This window comes from Amblyomma americanum, chromosome 5 (genome assembly GCF_052857255.1).
Source record: "Amblyomma americanum isolate KBUSLIRL-KWMA chromosome 5, ASM5285725v1, whole genome shotgun sequence".
In the NCBI taxonomy this organism is placed as follows: domain Eukaryota; kingdom Metazoa; phylum Arthropoda; class Arachnida; order Ixodida; family Ixodidae; genus Amblyomma; species Amblyomma americanum.
The window spans coordinates 111,607,570-111,623,272 of record NC_135501.1 but is presented as its reverse complement, the minus strand read 5'-3'; the positions used below and the strand labels follow the sequence as shown (position 1 = coordinate 111,623,272).

At 44.4% G+C, this 15,703-nt stretch overlaps 1 long non-coding RNA gene across 1 annotated transcript; it reads left to right on the top strand.

The window, feature by feature from the left end:
- The first annotated feature begins 634 nt into the window (after positions 1-634).
- On the top strand, positions 635-14,113 carry LOC144134928 (uncharacterized). Its single transcript, XR_013315303.1, has 3 exons — positions 635-720; positions 2,585-2,642; positions 13,960-14,113. It is a non-coding gene; the product is annotated as an uncharacterized LOC144134928 (long non-coding RNA).
- The last annotated feature ends 1,590 nt before the right edge of the window (positions 14,114-15,703 follow it).

The following is a 15,703-nucleotide window of genomic DNA, read 5'->3' as shown; positions in this document are numbered from 1 at the left end:
CTGCCATCTGTTTCAGGTGACGATTCCTTGCTCACCCTGCCAAGTAGACTGAAGGCGCTGCAGTCGCCACCAACGTTTTGCTTCCTTCTCGGCGTCATTCGCTCTTTCACTGAAAAACGACTGCAAGGTGCCGCTCGAACCTGGAAGAATTATCAGGACCACCGATGCCTCGCCTGTTCGGCATGGGCAGCAGCTCTTGCCGCTTTCGACAACTTTCCCAGCTCCTCTGGCGCCTTGTTCAGGATTAAGTGGTCGTGGCCACAATTTTAGTTGGGGACGTTGCCACGTCGGTTTCTACCTAACGCCGTCTTTTAGAAGAAGTTAGAAGGTAGAAGAACGCCGCCTTCAGTAAGAAGACGTAAGCACCAAATGTGTGACATGACATTTAGTGTGATCCGGCTAGTTTGCTTAAAACAAATGAAACATCCATCTTTTGGCAACGGTACAAAAAAAAAAAAACTAGAACTTCGGTTCCTGCGTTTTCACATTGCATTGCTAATGAACCCGAATTGATATTCTTAATCCACACTTTCGCGGGGGGCATCGGTGCTGCCACTGCAATATTGCATTTTACTTGCAAATAAATATACAAGGCGTACTGGCAGCTATGTGGTATCTTTAGACAACATTCAGTACCCTAATAGTAGCCATGAGAATCGACCTATTAACCTGTGCTCTGCGTTTGTTCCTTGTTTTGGCAATGCTGCTCGATACTAACCAGTAAGTTGCAGTTTTCGCACAGAGATTTCCTGATAAAGGTCCCGCTTTTGAGCCATATTTACGCCATAGCATTTAAACTGTACGCTTTGGCGCTAGCGCTTATGAGGTATGCTCTGCCACGTGAGCTGGATAATGCGTGTGCGCAATCATTCAATTTAATATGAGATTAGAAATGTTTCCTCTGTAGGTGTGAGCTGTATTATTTACTTACTTTCGGTGCAGCGTAATTTATTTAGAATAATGCTTTTATTGTTTCATTGTCTAAATTTGTCATTTATTTGGTGTTCCATTTCTTGTGAAAATTTTTCAAAGAAATGTTCCCACTGATTGTACCTATCCATATTCTGCGTAAATAAAGTCATCTTCCAATGCGAGGGATCTGCATAAATGCTACTTCATACGGAATAATTATTGAGGCGAAGCCTTGCATTGCAGTTTATGAACGAATCCTGGTGTCGTTGTCGGCGTCCAAGTAAAGTGGTCCAGAAAACTCCCCATGACGTCATAAGCAAAGAATATTTTTACCGATTGTGCGGCGAACTGGAACAAGGAATTAAAGATTGCGAGGCGAACACGTGACACAAACGCGACAAAACCGCTTTGCGTCTCGGCGAATAATGCTGAACCTTTTGTATGCGTTGCCTTGCTACTGTAACCAATAAATAGCTGTGCCATTAGAAGGGAAGGAACAATAGGATTGAAAAAAAAATAATTTAGCCTTCAAAGCAACTAAATACTCTTCAGTTCCGTCTGCCAATTCTCGCGATTCTGCCCTGCCTCTCGCCATCCTAACGCTTCCAGACCGCCATTACGAAGAATACCGCGCTGATCTGAGGTACTCCCAGCAAGCCCGCGTAGCTAAGACGCAATTTAAGCCAGGAACAAGCATGAACAATCGCTTCAGCATAGAAAGAAATTTCGACCGCATACTTATGACTAATATGAGAACACAGTAAGACCATGGCCCTTTTAAATAAAAAGGGAGGACAAAGTCATCAGTGAAAGCGCGCGTTTTGCTGCAGAGAACTCAGCCATCATAAATGATCCCCTACCATTTGGTCCGTGAGCGCCATAAATAACAGCAGCCGGCATTGAAATGTTGTTTATTATACATGCTCCATTTACGCATCGTCAAGGCGCAACTTTTTCAATTATTTTGTTGACGTTGGCAGCACTTCAGAGTAAAGGGGATTCTGCAAATGCGTCTGTTTAAATCCATTTAATGGCGCTCAGTAACCAGAAGAAAAGAAGAGCTGTGAAGTAAAAGCAAGTGAGCCACAATATTCTCATAGTAACCGTGACTTGGCTCTACCGACCAACGTACCCTCACATTTTTAGCTAGTTCGAGTGGACGAGGAAAGTGAAGGCAGCGGAAAACAGCCTTTGCGATAAAGCACGAAGGTCAAAGGTGGGCTTTGTTGTGTATCTCTAGTTCTCGTGCAGTTTGGCAGAGGACTGCGGTGGTACCTTGATTTGCGCACATTTAATGTTGATTGGTATAGAAAAGTGCTCAGCACACAATTTCATGACACGATAGAGTCTGTCTATTGTGACTTTAATAAATCGCTTATTGTCACCTAGAGCTAAAAAGAAGTGACCTGAAATTAGTAATTTTCGCTGATAACTTCCCATCGATCAGGCAAGAAGAATGCTAACAGTGACAATAATGAAGCATAGGTAGCGTCGCTGCAGTCGTAATATTCATTTTTGAAAGATTGTTAACTCTTCCTATGGGCGACTAGATAAGATTCAACATTTGCCATTTGAGTAATCGTTTCCATTACACCAAGTGAAAGGTCTACGTTAACGCTGAAGTTCTTATTTTCTTATTTTATGTCCTCATCTTAAATTGTCTGTATTTCAGTTCCAAGCCGAACAAAATCAATGCACAACTTTGGGCCCATCGATATTGCCTAAACATGGTAAGACAGAAGTATAGAAACTTCTACCTCAGAAAATAGGTTTAAGAGCAGCATTAGTCTTGAATATTAACTGTTGTACCCGGATATTACATCCCACCAAAAGATACAAGTAAAATGATGGGGCATCCGTTTTTGAGCTTTAAACATGACAGTGATAAGCTAAGTGTGATACGCTGTAGCCATCACCACGAGAAACGTGTCACTAAGTCCACTTGTAGGATGGGGTCGATTATATGGCGGAGCTTTTTTTTTTAAATATTGCGCAGTTTTGCTGAACCTTCAACATTACACGACCTGTACACACCTTCACAAAACTGATGCAAGAGGTGTTTTTGAAACCAAATAAGATAAGACGACCTCCAACGCGTTTCTTGCGACTAAAATATTTAGTACTTGTAATCCTCCTACTACCTAATCCAAAAATTCGTTACGATTACGTTATACTGCATACTTCGCCCAACTACGTTAGACTCTAGAAAGCGTAAGCAGTGTTAATGCTTCTTGATGTATCGACTTCTTCAATCATATATTAAAAAATTGGAGGGGACACTTAATCTCAGCTTTAAAAGTATGCAGATATAGCGTAATGAGTTTTTTTCCATATATGCAGTATTATTCATTCTCTTCTTTCATAGAACCCTGGGAATCCTCATACCGCGCCTAGCACCGTGGTGCAGCAGTTAAACGATTGGTACTGCCCTGCGATTAAAGGTGCCGCCACATTTAAGGCTTGTGAGACACAAGGTGCTGTTCAACGTAATCACGTTAAAATAGGTTTTCAAAAAGAAAGAAAACGGCGCGCCGTCACTGTCTGACATTGAAGTGGACACCTAAACCGCGCCATGATGGAACGGAAGGAGGTGGGAAGGGAAGAAGAGAAAGAAAGAGGAGTCGTAGTTTAGGGTAAAGAAGAATCTAGACCACCTGGGAATCTTTAATGTGTTCTGGCATCGCACAGCACACGCGCACCTTTTAATGCGAGAGTATTGTATGGATCACCGGCAGCGAAACCCGGCGTCCGTGTTTACCGGCAGCAGTGGTGCAAAACATTCCACCGAAAATAAGATTTTTTTGAAGGTGGGGAAAATTTAACCAAGTAATTTCAGAATGCCAGACGAGCACGCACCCGATAGGCTACAATACCGCTTTACTTCTTGGCGAACAAAGGTGGCCCTAATTCCTACTGTATTCTAATAATTAGGTGCTGCCTTAAAAAGAAGAAATAAAGAATGAAAATACCATAGGAATGATAATAAAAACAAAGCTTTCGCGTTCAAACCACGTAACTAGTTGTAAGTGGCCTCCCTAATGTTTTTAATTTTGACTTCATCGAAACTGATTTCATAATCCCTTCATAAACTATGATGTCAAGGCGTCCACCAAACGCAAGACTGGCACCGTGCCTTTCCTTTTAATTAGTGCGCGCCTTCATAAAGGCGTACCGAGAGACCGAAATGCACTTCGGAGTGTTTGGCGGCGTATCAAGGCGGAACATCCCACCCGATGACAACGATGGTTCTACTACGGGGGACAAAATTCTCCAGGACGCGCGATATGCGATTTTGGCTCATAGCTGCCATGTTAGCGATCACCTGATATGGCTAACACGTCATAGCACGCGTGTCCGACTTTCACCTCAACAAGTGCGGTCTCCAGCCAGCTGCTAACGACAAAGCTATCACATTCGATTCGCGATGACCCATCCTAGAGACTTTTGTCCCCAACAGTACATGACGCCAAACACGCGCTGCACGTGGTCAGTTTGCCACGAAGAAATAGGACTGGCTGGCAGCGGGAAGTGCGCTAAATCAGCACTGGCTGTAAAAGGAGTTACCATGTTCCGTATACAGTTAAGCTGGACTGGAACGCCAAGGGCGCCTTCCAACAAACCTGAAAGTTTTGTTTGCGTAATTTTTGGTTGGAGTATAGGAACCAGCCTGATTGCTGTCCGTGGGAAAACGGTCAAGCGAAGTACATGTCTTAAACCGGTTGTAAAAGAATACCTCGCTGCTGGGTAGAAACGTTTGACATATGCGTGCTCGAGTTTCATTCTGGCCTGCCTGCGCATCACCTAATCCGGGATTGCATGGCAAGAGCGCATGGTTCAGAATTTAGTTACCTTAGTTACCACGCGATAGTAGTGGGAAATGTCTGCATAGTGGCGTCACTGCGGCAAACGCTACCCGGACCGGTGGCCTCACCAATGATCCCCCCCTCCCTCGTACCATATATCTGATGCAATAAGACGCATATTTCAGTAAGACATCAAAACAAAAATCTTCTGGACGCGAAATACAACCTTTGTAAACTTCCAAGACTGGGTATATTAAAAAAATGTGTTTAACTTTGAAATCATTTGTGCAGCACCCCTTCGAAATAGTTTCCCTAGCAGTATATACACAGATTCCAACGTTTCTTGAGGTCTTTGAAACAGTTGGAAAACGCTTCTTTTGGCAGCGCTGTGAGCTCCTTTGTCGTGGCGTCTTGAATGGCCTCCACGCTCCCCATCCAGCGACATTTTAGGGCTCTCTTCACACGAGGAAACAGGAAAAAATGGCATGGGGAGAGGTCAAGCGAGTATGGCGGATGGGGAAGTACAGTAATGCTGTGCTTGGCGAAAAGTTTTGTGACGTTGACAGTAGTGTGCGACATTGCGTTATTGTGGAGAATGATCCATCGTCCAGATGAACAATAAGTCAAGGCGACGGCGTCGCAGTGCATCATACATTAGTTGGAGCACGTGGATTTGAGGATCGTATTGAAAACACCATGTTTCTTCTTCAGCAATGATGTTGTCGACGAATGATGCATTCTTCTCTGCCTCGGAGAGCAAATCAACGCTCACTAATGCCCGGGTGTCCTTCTGGTCCTGTGTGAGGGAGTGCGGCACAAGTCTGGCATTCAGCTTTCGTTTCCCCAAGTTCTCACGCAAAATGTGGTGGCATATTGTCTTACTAATGTCGAGAGCACCTGATATCTTGCGGACTGTAATGGTGCTGTCTTGCTGTACGATTTCCCTGATCCGAGCTGCGTTGTTTTCATTCCGTGAGGTTGAAGGGCGCCCCTGCTTGATGTCGTTTTCCACCAACGTTCTTTCTGAAACGAACCTCTTGTGCTACTCGAAAACTCGCGCCCGCGATAATGTCTCATTGCCGTAGGCGTCACGAAGGAGCTCATAAGGCTGTCTTGCCAAGCTTCACACAGAATTTTATGTTTACACGCTTTTAGAGGCGGACGTCGATCTATACACCTTAAATCCAAGTAGAGCGCGCGAACTAGTGACCATAGGTAGGCATCCTTACGAGAGCCAGCCCTCATGACGGGCTGGCTCTCATGGGGATTTCACTCGGTGAAGTGAGGGTGAGGGAGGGTGAGCGCATGGAAATTCACGAGGACGAGGGAGAGGAAGGAAATACATCATGAGGTGGGCGCGAGGGAGTAAAGACAAGATGAGGTTAGAGGGAGGGCAAGATGCATGGTCTCAGGGCGAGTTTGATGGCCGGAATCGTACTATGGACTAATGCTTCTTTATTGCTGCCCGTTATGAATTCCCGTTTTAGAGAGCCAGTTCTTAGGGTGAAGGTTCCGGCGAAGACGTGGTTTCCGCATGCTCCATGGAGGCACATGAGACGAATACAAAAAGCGGGGAGCCGCACTCCTCCGTCGCCGCTATGTACTACACCACTGACAATGCTATGCGAAAAAGAGGAGGTTTCTAACTCAGAAACAGTATTTTTAAAAATTGTGTAAAGTCTTAGGTAGAAATTATAACGAGTAAGACTGTTGAATTTCCAAGCGCTAAATTTTGTTTCCCGGAACCAAGTGCTATTTCAGCTTAGTGAGGTTCCAAAGAACTGGTTTAAGCGCGAAAAAGGCTTCTACTAAATTCCACTGTCAAATCAAAGCGTGTTGGCGGCATTGGTGTGGAATGGTTTCATTCACGCTTTGACTAGTTCAGTACAGTCGTAGCTTTCTATTTTAGCTGGAATTGCGGTCTAGAAAAACGGTGCCACTATGTGGTGGGCATAGTCGTCCACTTTAGTCTTACAATGAAAATAAAGATGCAGCTTTACCACTTTGGTCGGAATCATCACTCCCTACGCCTTGCATTTTACTACGTGCTAACACGAAAATATGCACTGCTCTCCAAATAACAGGGACGTCTCTTGGTTTATTTCCGTCCCTGGTGAGATGGGCGACCAGTGTAATCGCGCGCCTGATTTTATGTACCAAATTTCTTGCTGGCATGGCAGCGAATTGACATTCAGCGTTTAGGTAATGTAAGCATGTAAGCAAAAAAATCACGGGCGGTTTAGCTTGGGGTTAACAACGAATTATCGTGCGCTAGAGCCATTAGCCCTGGTTTTGCATGGTTTATCCTGACTTTCTAGGCTTTTGCTTGAACAGAACTGGCTTACTTCTGTTGATATATCATATGATGTAATGCGCGGTATTGCATCATTTTAGAGTTGTACTGCGGTAGAACTTGTCAATTCCGCTCCTGGAGCAGAGAGGCAGCGGTTAAGCTACGCGCCACTGCCTTGCGATGGTAGGTGCTGCCTTCGGTGGGGCTTATGAGGCCCATGTTGCTCCTGAGGAACCTCTCGCGACTTATGTATAATTGAACTGCTACGGTGGACAGTTTGCTCGCAATCCGGTGGGCTGCTTCTGATGACGTCAGGGTGTCAAGGTGGCCCATGTGCTAAAAGCAGGCTTCGGAGAGACAAACGCTTTTCGGCTGAGTGGAAGCGATAGTGCTCTAAAATAGCAACCACAGAAGTCAATGAATCGTTCACTCCAGACTCAGGAAGATGGTGATTACCGTTATTCAGCCCAAATGTTGTATTTCAGAGACCGTTAGCTTTTAAAGTGGCCTGAATAATGTTTTGTTTGAAGGGACAGCAGAAGTGTCTCACTGCAGCTGAAAGCCGTCATCGCACCGTGGGAAGAAACTAATAAAATAAAAAAACTTCATAGCTTTGGGAGCGGGGTCTGAACCCGCGGTGTCGCTAAAAATTCACTTCCGCTGGCCCCTGGTTCAGACCACTACGCTATTGCCACAGCTTTTTAAAGCATGGTATTAACTATGTTGAAAATATATTTATTTCCATTAATTAAATTATTTACCAAGCATTTAGGAAGCGCCACGAAACACATCGCAAAAAGACAGAACAACAGACCAGTAGACGCGAGGTAAGGCTGAGTGGCATTTCCCCCAAGAGGAAATGCCACTCCGATTTAAAGTGGTTCGGTGCATTCACTTCCTTCAGATGAACAATCCGTTCGAAGAAATCTTAACATCCTGCCTGTATGAACTACCAAGCAGTGTCGTCGTCTCCGTCCCGCACCCGCGTGTTACACTGCCAGTCGTTGTTGTTGCTGCCTCAGAAGCGATAAACTGCCAGTCTCTCACGCTGTTGTTTGAAAGCGCGGTATTCATCATCTTCCATCCGTGCGCGTAGAAGCGTCATCAGACTAGCATGCAGCAAACCGCACGAAATGGCGGGATATTAGAAGCAGTGAAATTAAGAAGACCTAATGCTATCACAATATCATCGGGTAATGATAATTAAACGATCTAGGAATTTTCCTAGGTCTGAGTCTATTCTGTGCTTAGCACTCCTTGTAATTGTCGTGGTGAACGCTACTGCATTGTTTTCTAAATATTCTTTGTGTACGTTAGTTTTTGCACACAGACACTAAAACGAGCTGACTCATTTTAGCAGTGCATATAGACAACAATGAGTTGTTGTATGGGCAGGGCACATGTATGCATGCAGTGCGTGCCAAAAGTAAAGGCAGAGTGATATTTTGGGGCTCAACTCGTAGCCGTCTCGGTTTGGTCTCACGTATTAGCTCGAACAACACACATGCACAAACGTACACGCACATACACAAAAATTTAAGCATCTAGCCTCTAGTCAAATAGCACCTTGAGGGCTTGTCGTGTACGTTTGTTACTCAGTAATATCTCCACAAGCTCCGACTACAAAAAATAACTCGTTTTAAAACGACTGTTAGCGAGGGATAGGGAGGGCGGATGATATGAGGGCGAGGGTGAGTGAGCGCTAGCAATTTTTCGAAGTGAGGTTGAGGGGGGTACGATAACGTTTCAAAGTTAGAGCGAGGGTAAGGGAGGGCAGTAAATTTAAGGTATGCCTTGGTTGTTAAATGAGGCTACTTTGCGAATATCCCCCAGTAATAATTTTATACCCCTTTCGGTAGAAATGAAGTTATCTGCAGTCTAAATTGGATAATTCAGCGTCTCCGCACTTTCCTTTCTCCTCTCCTTTCTTTACGCACACTAAAAGGGCAGTGCTCCTCTCATCGCTCTACTTATCCCGTCCCACCGGCAGTCTGACGACGGACACGGGAATTGCATGGGAGGCGGAACATGTTAACGAGCCGGCACAACGCGGCTGACTAGCCGCAGCCACGGCAGCTGCATGACGTCTGAAAGAGTGTGCCTGTTAACCATTTCCGAAATCTAAATACGCACACGCGATACCGGGAGGAGGGTGCAAGAGCGAAAAATTTTCCGGGAGAAGGTTCGCCAAATTTGGAGCGCGATTAGGCTTTCTCTGCCTTGTGTATAACCGTAATTCTTGGCTCAAATGTACATGACAACACAGTCTAGATATTGAAGATGTTTACATAGGACACACTGTGCTCAAAAAGTGTTAAGGGCCCCATTCAATCAATCAATCAAGCAACCAATAAATAAATAAATAGATAAATAAATCGATCGCTCAATCAATCAATCAGTCAATCATATCAGTTTTATTCTAAAGGCTAGTAAAAAATACACGCGAATCATCTGTGCCCTTAGCCTTCTCGGTTATACTTGGGCCGATGTAGTAGGTGCAAAATTTAATTTTAGCGAGACAACTCAGTATTATACACAGAATTCATGTACAGCAGTTATGCGACAGAATTAAACAAAGAAAAGGAAAATACTCAATAAATTATGCAATAGCTAAGAGGACAAAAAACTGAATGCATAAAAAAAACACTGATTTATACTGGAGTCGAATATTGCTGGCTCCGTAAAAATTTTATTATTGCGGCGATTGACAGTTGACCTATTTTTAAATTAGCAGGCCGTTGGTTCCAAATTTTAGCAGTGGCATAGGTAATAGTTCTTTTACAATGCACATTATTAACAACTTGAAGGTGAAAACGAATACTGAAGACATTTTATGGTTTATGGTTTATAGGGGTTTAACGTCCCAAAGCGACTCAGGCTATGAGAGACGCCGTAGTGAAGGGCTCCGGGAATAACGACCACCTGGTGTTCTTTAACGTGCACTGGCATCGCACAGTACACAGGCCTCTAGAATTTCGCCTCGATCAAAATTCGATCGCCTAGGCCGGGATCGAAATCGCGTCTTTCGGGCCAGCAGCCGAGCGCCATAACCACTCAGCCACCGCGGCGGCTTTGAAGACATTTTAGTTGGATGAGTTGGATATACGAGAACAGATGATGGTAGTGGTATGCTATGGTTTAGTATGTGTATAACCACTCAAGCTAGTTTTAAATCCCTCATAGCAAACAAAGGTGTAATGACTAGGTCACGAGACTATGGGTTCGTATACGAAGAGCTCTTTTTTGTAAAATTGCTATTTAAGTACGTCTTATACGTAAGCCCCCAGGACTCTACACGGTAAGTCATATTGTTATGTTAAATGCATTAATACAAAATTTTTAATGTGCGAAGCGAGAAGAACTTTCTACCTTTTATTAGGACAAAGCAAGCTCGTCTCAGTTTACTGCTTACACGAATTATGTGATGAATAAACTTGAAAGCAGAATCTAGAGTTACACCAAGATATACCTGTTGATCGACTCGTTCGAGGGGGTTTGCGCCTATTCGTAACTCATATAAGCTATGTTAAATTTTATATTGACTGGAGAAGACAATGTTTTTAGCCGTTGAGGTGTGTATTGTTAACTTTTTTTGGATAAACGACTGGCATACCAGAGAAAGATCACTATTAGCGTACCTCTCGACCATATTAGGTTTATGACTAGAGAATAGAAGGGCTGTATCATCAGCATTCATCATAGTTTCTGCAAAATTCAGAGAATCTTGCAGATCACTAATGTACAAAGAAAAGAGTAATGGTCCCAATACCGTGCCCTGAGGCGCACCACACAGGATGTAATGAACGCTGGATTTGTCGATTTTAGCACTTTGCTCACGGCCAGAAGGACAGCTTTCAAAAAACTGCTTTGCTTGACCTCTGAATCCACATCTATGTAATTTTGATAGTAGTATACCATTGTTAACCGTGTCAAACGCTTTTTTAATATCAATAAAAACGCCAACTACATACCTTTTGTTCTTTAATGCTTTGTTGATGAATTTTCTTAAACACTGTAAAGCGGTGGAAGTAGATCTCTTTTCCTAAAACCAGCATGTACGTTATATTTATGTGGGAAATAGGTAAAACGTTTCATCAATAACTTCTCAAATACTGTGTTAAGGGCACTAATTATTGATACTGGTCCACTGATCCGTAGTTCTGGATGCCATCCTTACTACCGAATTTGTATATGGGAGTGACTTGCGCTATTTTAAATGCGTCTGAATATGTGGTCTTTAGAAGGATGCACCAAATAACTTTACTAGATGCTCGCTCAGTTCCTCAGCCTGCAATCTCAGACTGCGCACTTGCACCATCGTTCATGCGTCTATGTATCACCTTCCTCGTATCCTAACTCCGTGGAGGAGGTCTCCATGAGGCGGCTTCGGGTCAGAGTGGCCCTTAAACTAGCGCTGCACCGGTGGCGCCGCTACCTGACCAGTGCCCCAACTGTGCAGCATCTCCCTTGATACTGATGTGTGGCCCATATTGAATGTGCCATTACATCAGCGGAGCATGCTCAAGTTCCCTGGTCCTTCCTGAGGCTGGCCGTACCGGAACCGTTGTTACCACTGGCGCTTGTGGGCTGGCATACAAAGCTGACTATCAGCTTTTTGCCTTTTTGCATCGCACTCGGCTGCACGCACACATGTAACCCTTTTTAACTCCTGCTATTTGCTTAAATTTCTTCACATATGTTCTGTGCCATGTGGCTTGCTGCAGGAAAAAAAAAGTGGAAGACGCAGCACAGGTACAGGCGAAGCCAAACTTTTAATGGTGTGTGGCGCAAGCAACTAACAGAACAGCTTTTCTTAATTTTCCGCATGCACAGTTGTGAGAGCATCCACCTTCAAAAACACAATTCCTTTATGAACCGGGCGACCGGACTTCAGCAGAAATAACAGAATCTATTGGAGAAGTTTCGCAGCTCAAGGTCGCCAGCCTACGAAACTCGAGATGAGGAACATTGTTCGTGGGGAGTGTTTCAGAGTCCTGCGGCGCGCGATGGGCTCCAAAGGAGGGCAAGTCAGCACAGAGGGAAGTACCCCTGCCTAGGGACGTGATCGTGAATAGCTTCTGAAAGGTTTTTACAGCATAGAGGCGGACTCGGGCAGGTTAGCATGTCCCAACGGTTTGCGTAGTGGCATCTCTTACGTACTCTTTTTGTTGAGTGGGGGTGTTGTGGCCGCAAGAATTGTCGAAAAACGTCACACGAGATTGAGCCATTTTTTAAATACTCTGCCTGCTGATATTCGCATATTTCGGTCAATATAGTGTTGACTCGTTTAGTAGGCGATTCGTTCAGATTCATGGCTTCGGCCAACTTGTGGTGTCGGACACCAGCAGAGGAGATCATCAAGACCTTGTGGCAGAAACGATAGGCGTCAGTTGGTGAGTGCTTGTCTTGAGAAAGAAAATCTGCAAATTAAATTGTGCAATGGAACTTGTGGCTAGCGGACACATTATAGCATAGCTCGTCGCATATTATTTGGCAATGGCAGTAGAATGATTGCCTGAGCGGGAAACTGGGATTGGACCCTACAGGTGGAGGCAACGGGACAAAAGGAATTGGGCGAATGTGAGTCACTTTAAAACGACCAAAGGTCAAAGTAGACAAAGTAGGGGGCCAAAACAAAAGTGGGGCGTATCCGGTCATACGTCCGCGACACCTAAAGACGGCCTGCACGTCATAGAGTCCGTTCAGGGCAGCCTAACAGCAACCGCAAGCAGCGAGTCAGGCCCGTCGAGTGTAAGAGAACAGTGGTATTCGGAAAATAGAACAGAATACTAGTACTCGCAAAAAGAGGAGAGCATTTACATTTCCGGGAGTGTACTGGTAGGCGGTCAACGGTGTACATTGCAGGCAACTTCGCATGCTTAAGTAGCCGGACAAGCTATGATCCCGGCCTGCCTTCTTTGAATTCATTCGGAAGTTCCCCTATTCACACTTAATGTCGATGCCTTCACCATTATTACGTTCTGGGTCAACCTGTAAAAGACCTACGTTGTATTGTTTCTTGTGAAATCTTTGTTATTACGTTCATCACTTTCTCTTTGTATACTGCTTCTGTGCGGTTGTGCATTTTTGTATCTATGATTAATTCGAGGACTGCTTTTAACAATGCTTCCTTAGACCAATGCCCAAGTTCATTAATTAAAGTAATTCAAATTTTCTTTTCACCTAATGTTATGTTGAAAAGAATATAGTCCTTCGCATTCTCAAGTTAGAATTTTTCACGTGTTTTCAAGTTTTATTCCCAGTTAATTTTGAAAAGATGGATGATCGATTGATATTGGTAATAGACAGATCGATGGTGTTAATCTTGAGGTCTTCTGATGGTTCGGAGATCCGGCGACACGTTGCAGAACAGAGTGGACAACTTCTTCGGAACACTCAGTACATTATTGCACAGGCTCTCGCCTGAGACCTGCCCTCAGATTTCCCTTTCGCGCCAAAACCTCGCCCTTAAATCCTTTTGCCCAGCATTCTGGGCACCCTTTATTTAACCAATAGAAAATGCACTTGTCGAGTCAATCAGGAGAATTTCGTTCAAACTGAAGGAGCCACTAGCGCGCCGGTGCTCACGGGGTTGTTGTCTCTCGTGCACCACGCGAATTCCATGAAGACGTTACGCATTTCCACTTGGTTAGACCACAGAGACACAAACGCACAGGGACCATGAACACGCAGTCCAAACCGCGCGCACTGCCCCGGTCGCGCTCCCCCCTCTGCTACTCGCCTAATTGTCTACTTAATATGTGCACAAACAGTATCTTACAATAATTCACACTTGCCTCAAAATTTAAAGTGATGCCCAAGAAGGCTACATTTGAAGTCACATTAATTTAGCGCCTACGTTTGCAGAGTGCACTTTCATATCTTTTATTCAATGCTTCCTGCTAGTATCGGCCGAACGTCCATTTCATTTCATTATTCTTTGTTCTGCAGTGTTATCCTCATCGACGTCCTCAAGGCTGCTCCGAAGACTGTGTGTGTCACGAGAAGATAGACCAGTCACGCTTGGGAATCTGCCTCTCAAAAAACGGTCCACTTCTTCCCAGGTATCGACCCGCTCGAAGAGGCTAAAGGATTTGGCTGCGGTGTCTAAGAAAAGAAGGAGGTATAAAATATGATATTATTTTGGTGTCATTTTGAACGTAAGGCCTCTAGCCGAGAAGCACAAAAAACTACGTTATCCGAAGCTAGTTTCGTAACAACTGCCTTATTGCTGACAATACTTACGAGTTTTCGGAGATCGTTTTGATTCCAGCCACCAGCGGCTGTGAAGTCATAAACCAATTTAGGATTTCCCTAAGGTTTCGGGTGCAACCCTGAGCAATTGCTTTCTGGAAGACTCATGCTAACACCAACTCTGAAGCAATCCAACTAGAAGCTATCCATACTGCCAGAATAATTCCAGCTACACTTTTTTACAATATTCCGAGTTAAGGCATTACGTCTTTATTTTATGTGTTCGACTTGCCCTGCAATTTGAGCCCCTGGCTTCATTTCATGGTTTGAACTTGGTTAGAGCATACCGAACAAAAAACATCTGCACACAAACACAAAAGGTGACGAAGTTGAAGTTTTTTTTTTAATTTTTACGCTCAGACAACCGAAGAGGGCGGCTGTGGTTCAGTAACATGGTGTAGGTCGCCCAAGGAAGACAGGGTAGTAGGCGAGCGTAGTGTGTCTCCTCCTATTGTGCTCGCCTGTTATTTTCGCAGTTCGCTTCAACGAATTCACAGTATCTAACCGAACTTGATAGCTGATTAAGTTTTGCTTTCTCCCTGATTTTTGTTTAAATTGAGATTTATGTAATACCACTAGCTCTGTTCACTATGGGCGCGCTCGTGTGTACAAAACCACGTATCTTTTCAGAACGTGTAAAAGCACGGTGAGAAGCTGACACCGTGATAGAGACTCGCTGGATGATTTGCCAGAATTCTACGTTCTACGGGTTGGCTCCGTAAGGCTCGTTAGCCGGCGAGCCTCCTGTATTTTCTTTCCTAAGATGAGTGCTTTCAGCCGTTTACCGACGTAAATTCCTACAAAATAGCAAAAATCCTTGCCTTACGGTCCACTTCCGTGCGCGGCACCGATTGCTTTGCGCATTATTCAGGTCTAAGAGACGTGGCAGGCTACCAGACCAGCAGAATATTTATTATGCAAGCCGAAATGAGTATGCCAGGTTTAAAAAACAGCAATATTTTAGGCTCACGCAGAAAACGCGCAACTTGCTTGTGCTTCCGAAAAGAGAAATAAGCAATCTCTCAAGCAGCACTAAGTCCGGACTTGGGCGCCAAAAATAGCTGGACATGCTTACTACCTTTTAATCTTGTCTTTGTGTTTGGTCCGTGGAGTGAATCAGGTCGCTCTTAGAGTTTCTTCTCAGGTGCATAGAAAAACTTTCTGGACAGTAGGCAGTGACGTATAACAGGGACACAGGTACGAAGCTTAAATAAGGATCTTGAAGGACGTAGTCATTTTGAGTGCTTCCGCAGTAAGTCTGTTCTGGTACAAAATGAAAGGGAGGTCTGTGGATAAAGTGAATCAGCTGTGTGACCACTCCCTGCCGACATTATTTCAGGAATACGGAACTGCGATCATACGTTTATTTAGCTTTATGTTTGTTCGGCGTTGAAAGAGATTGGCCTTGTATAGTATCGCGTGCCAGGGCATGTGCCCCGAA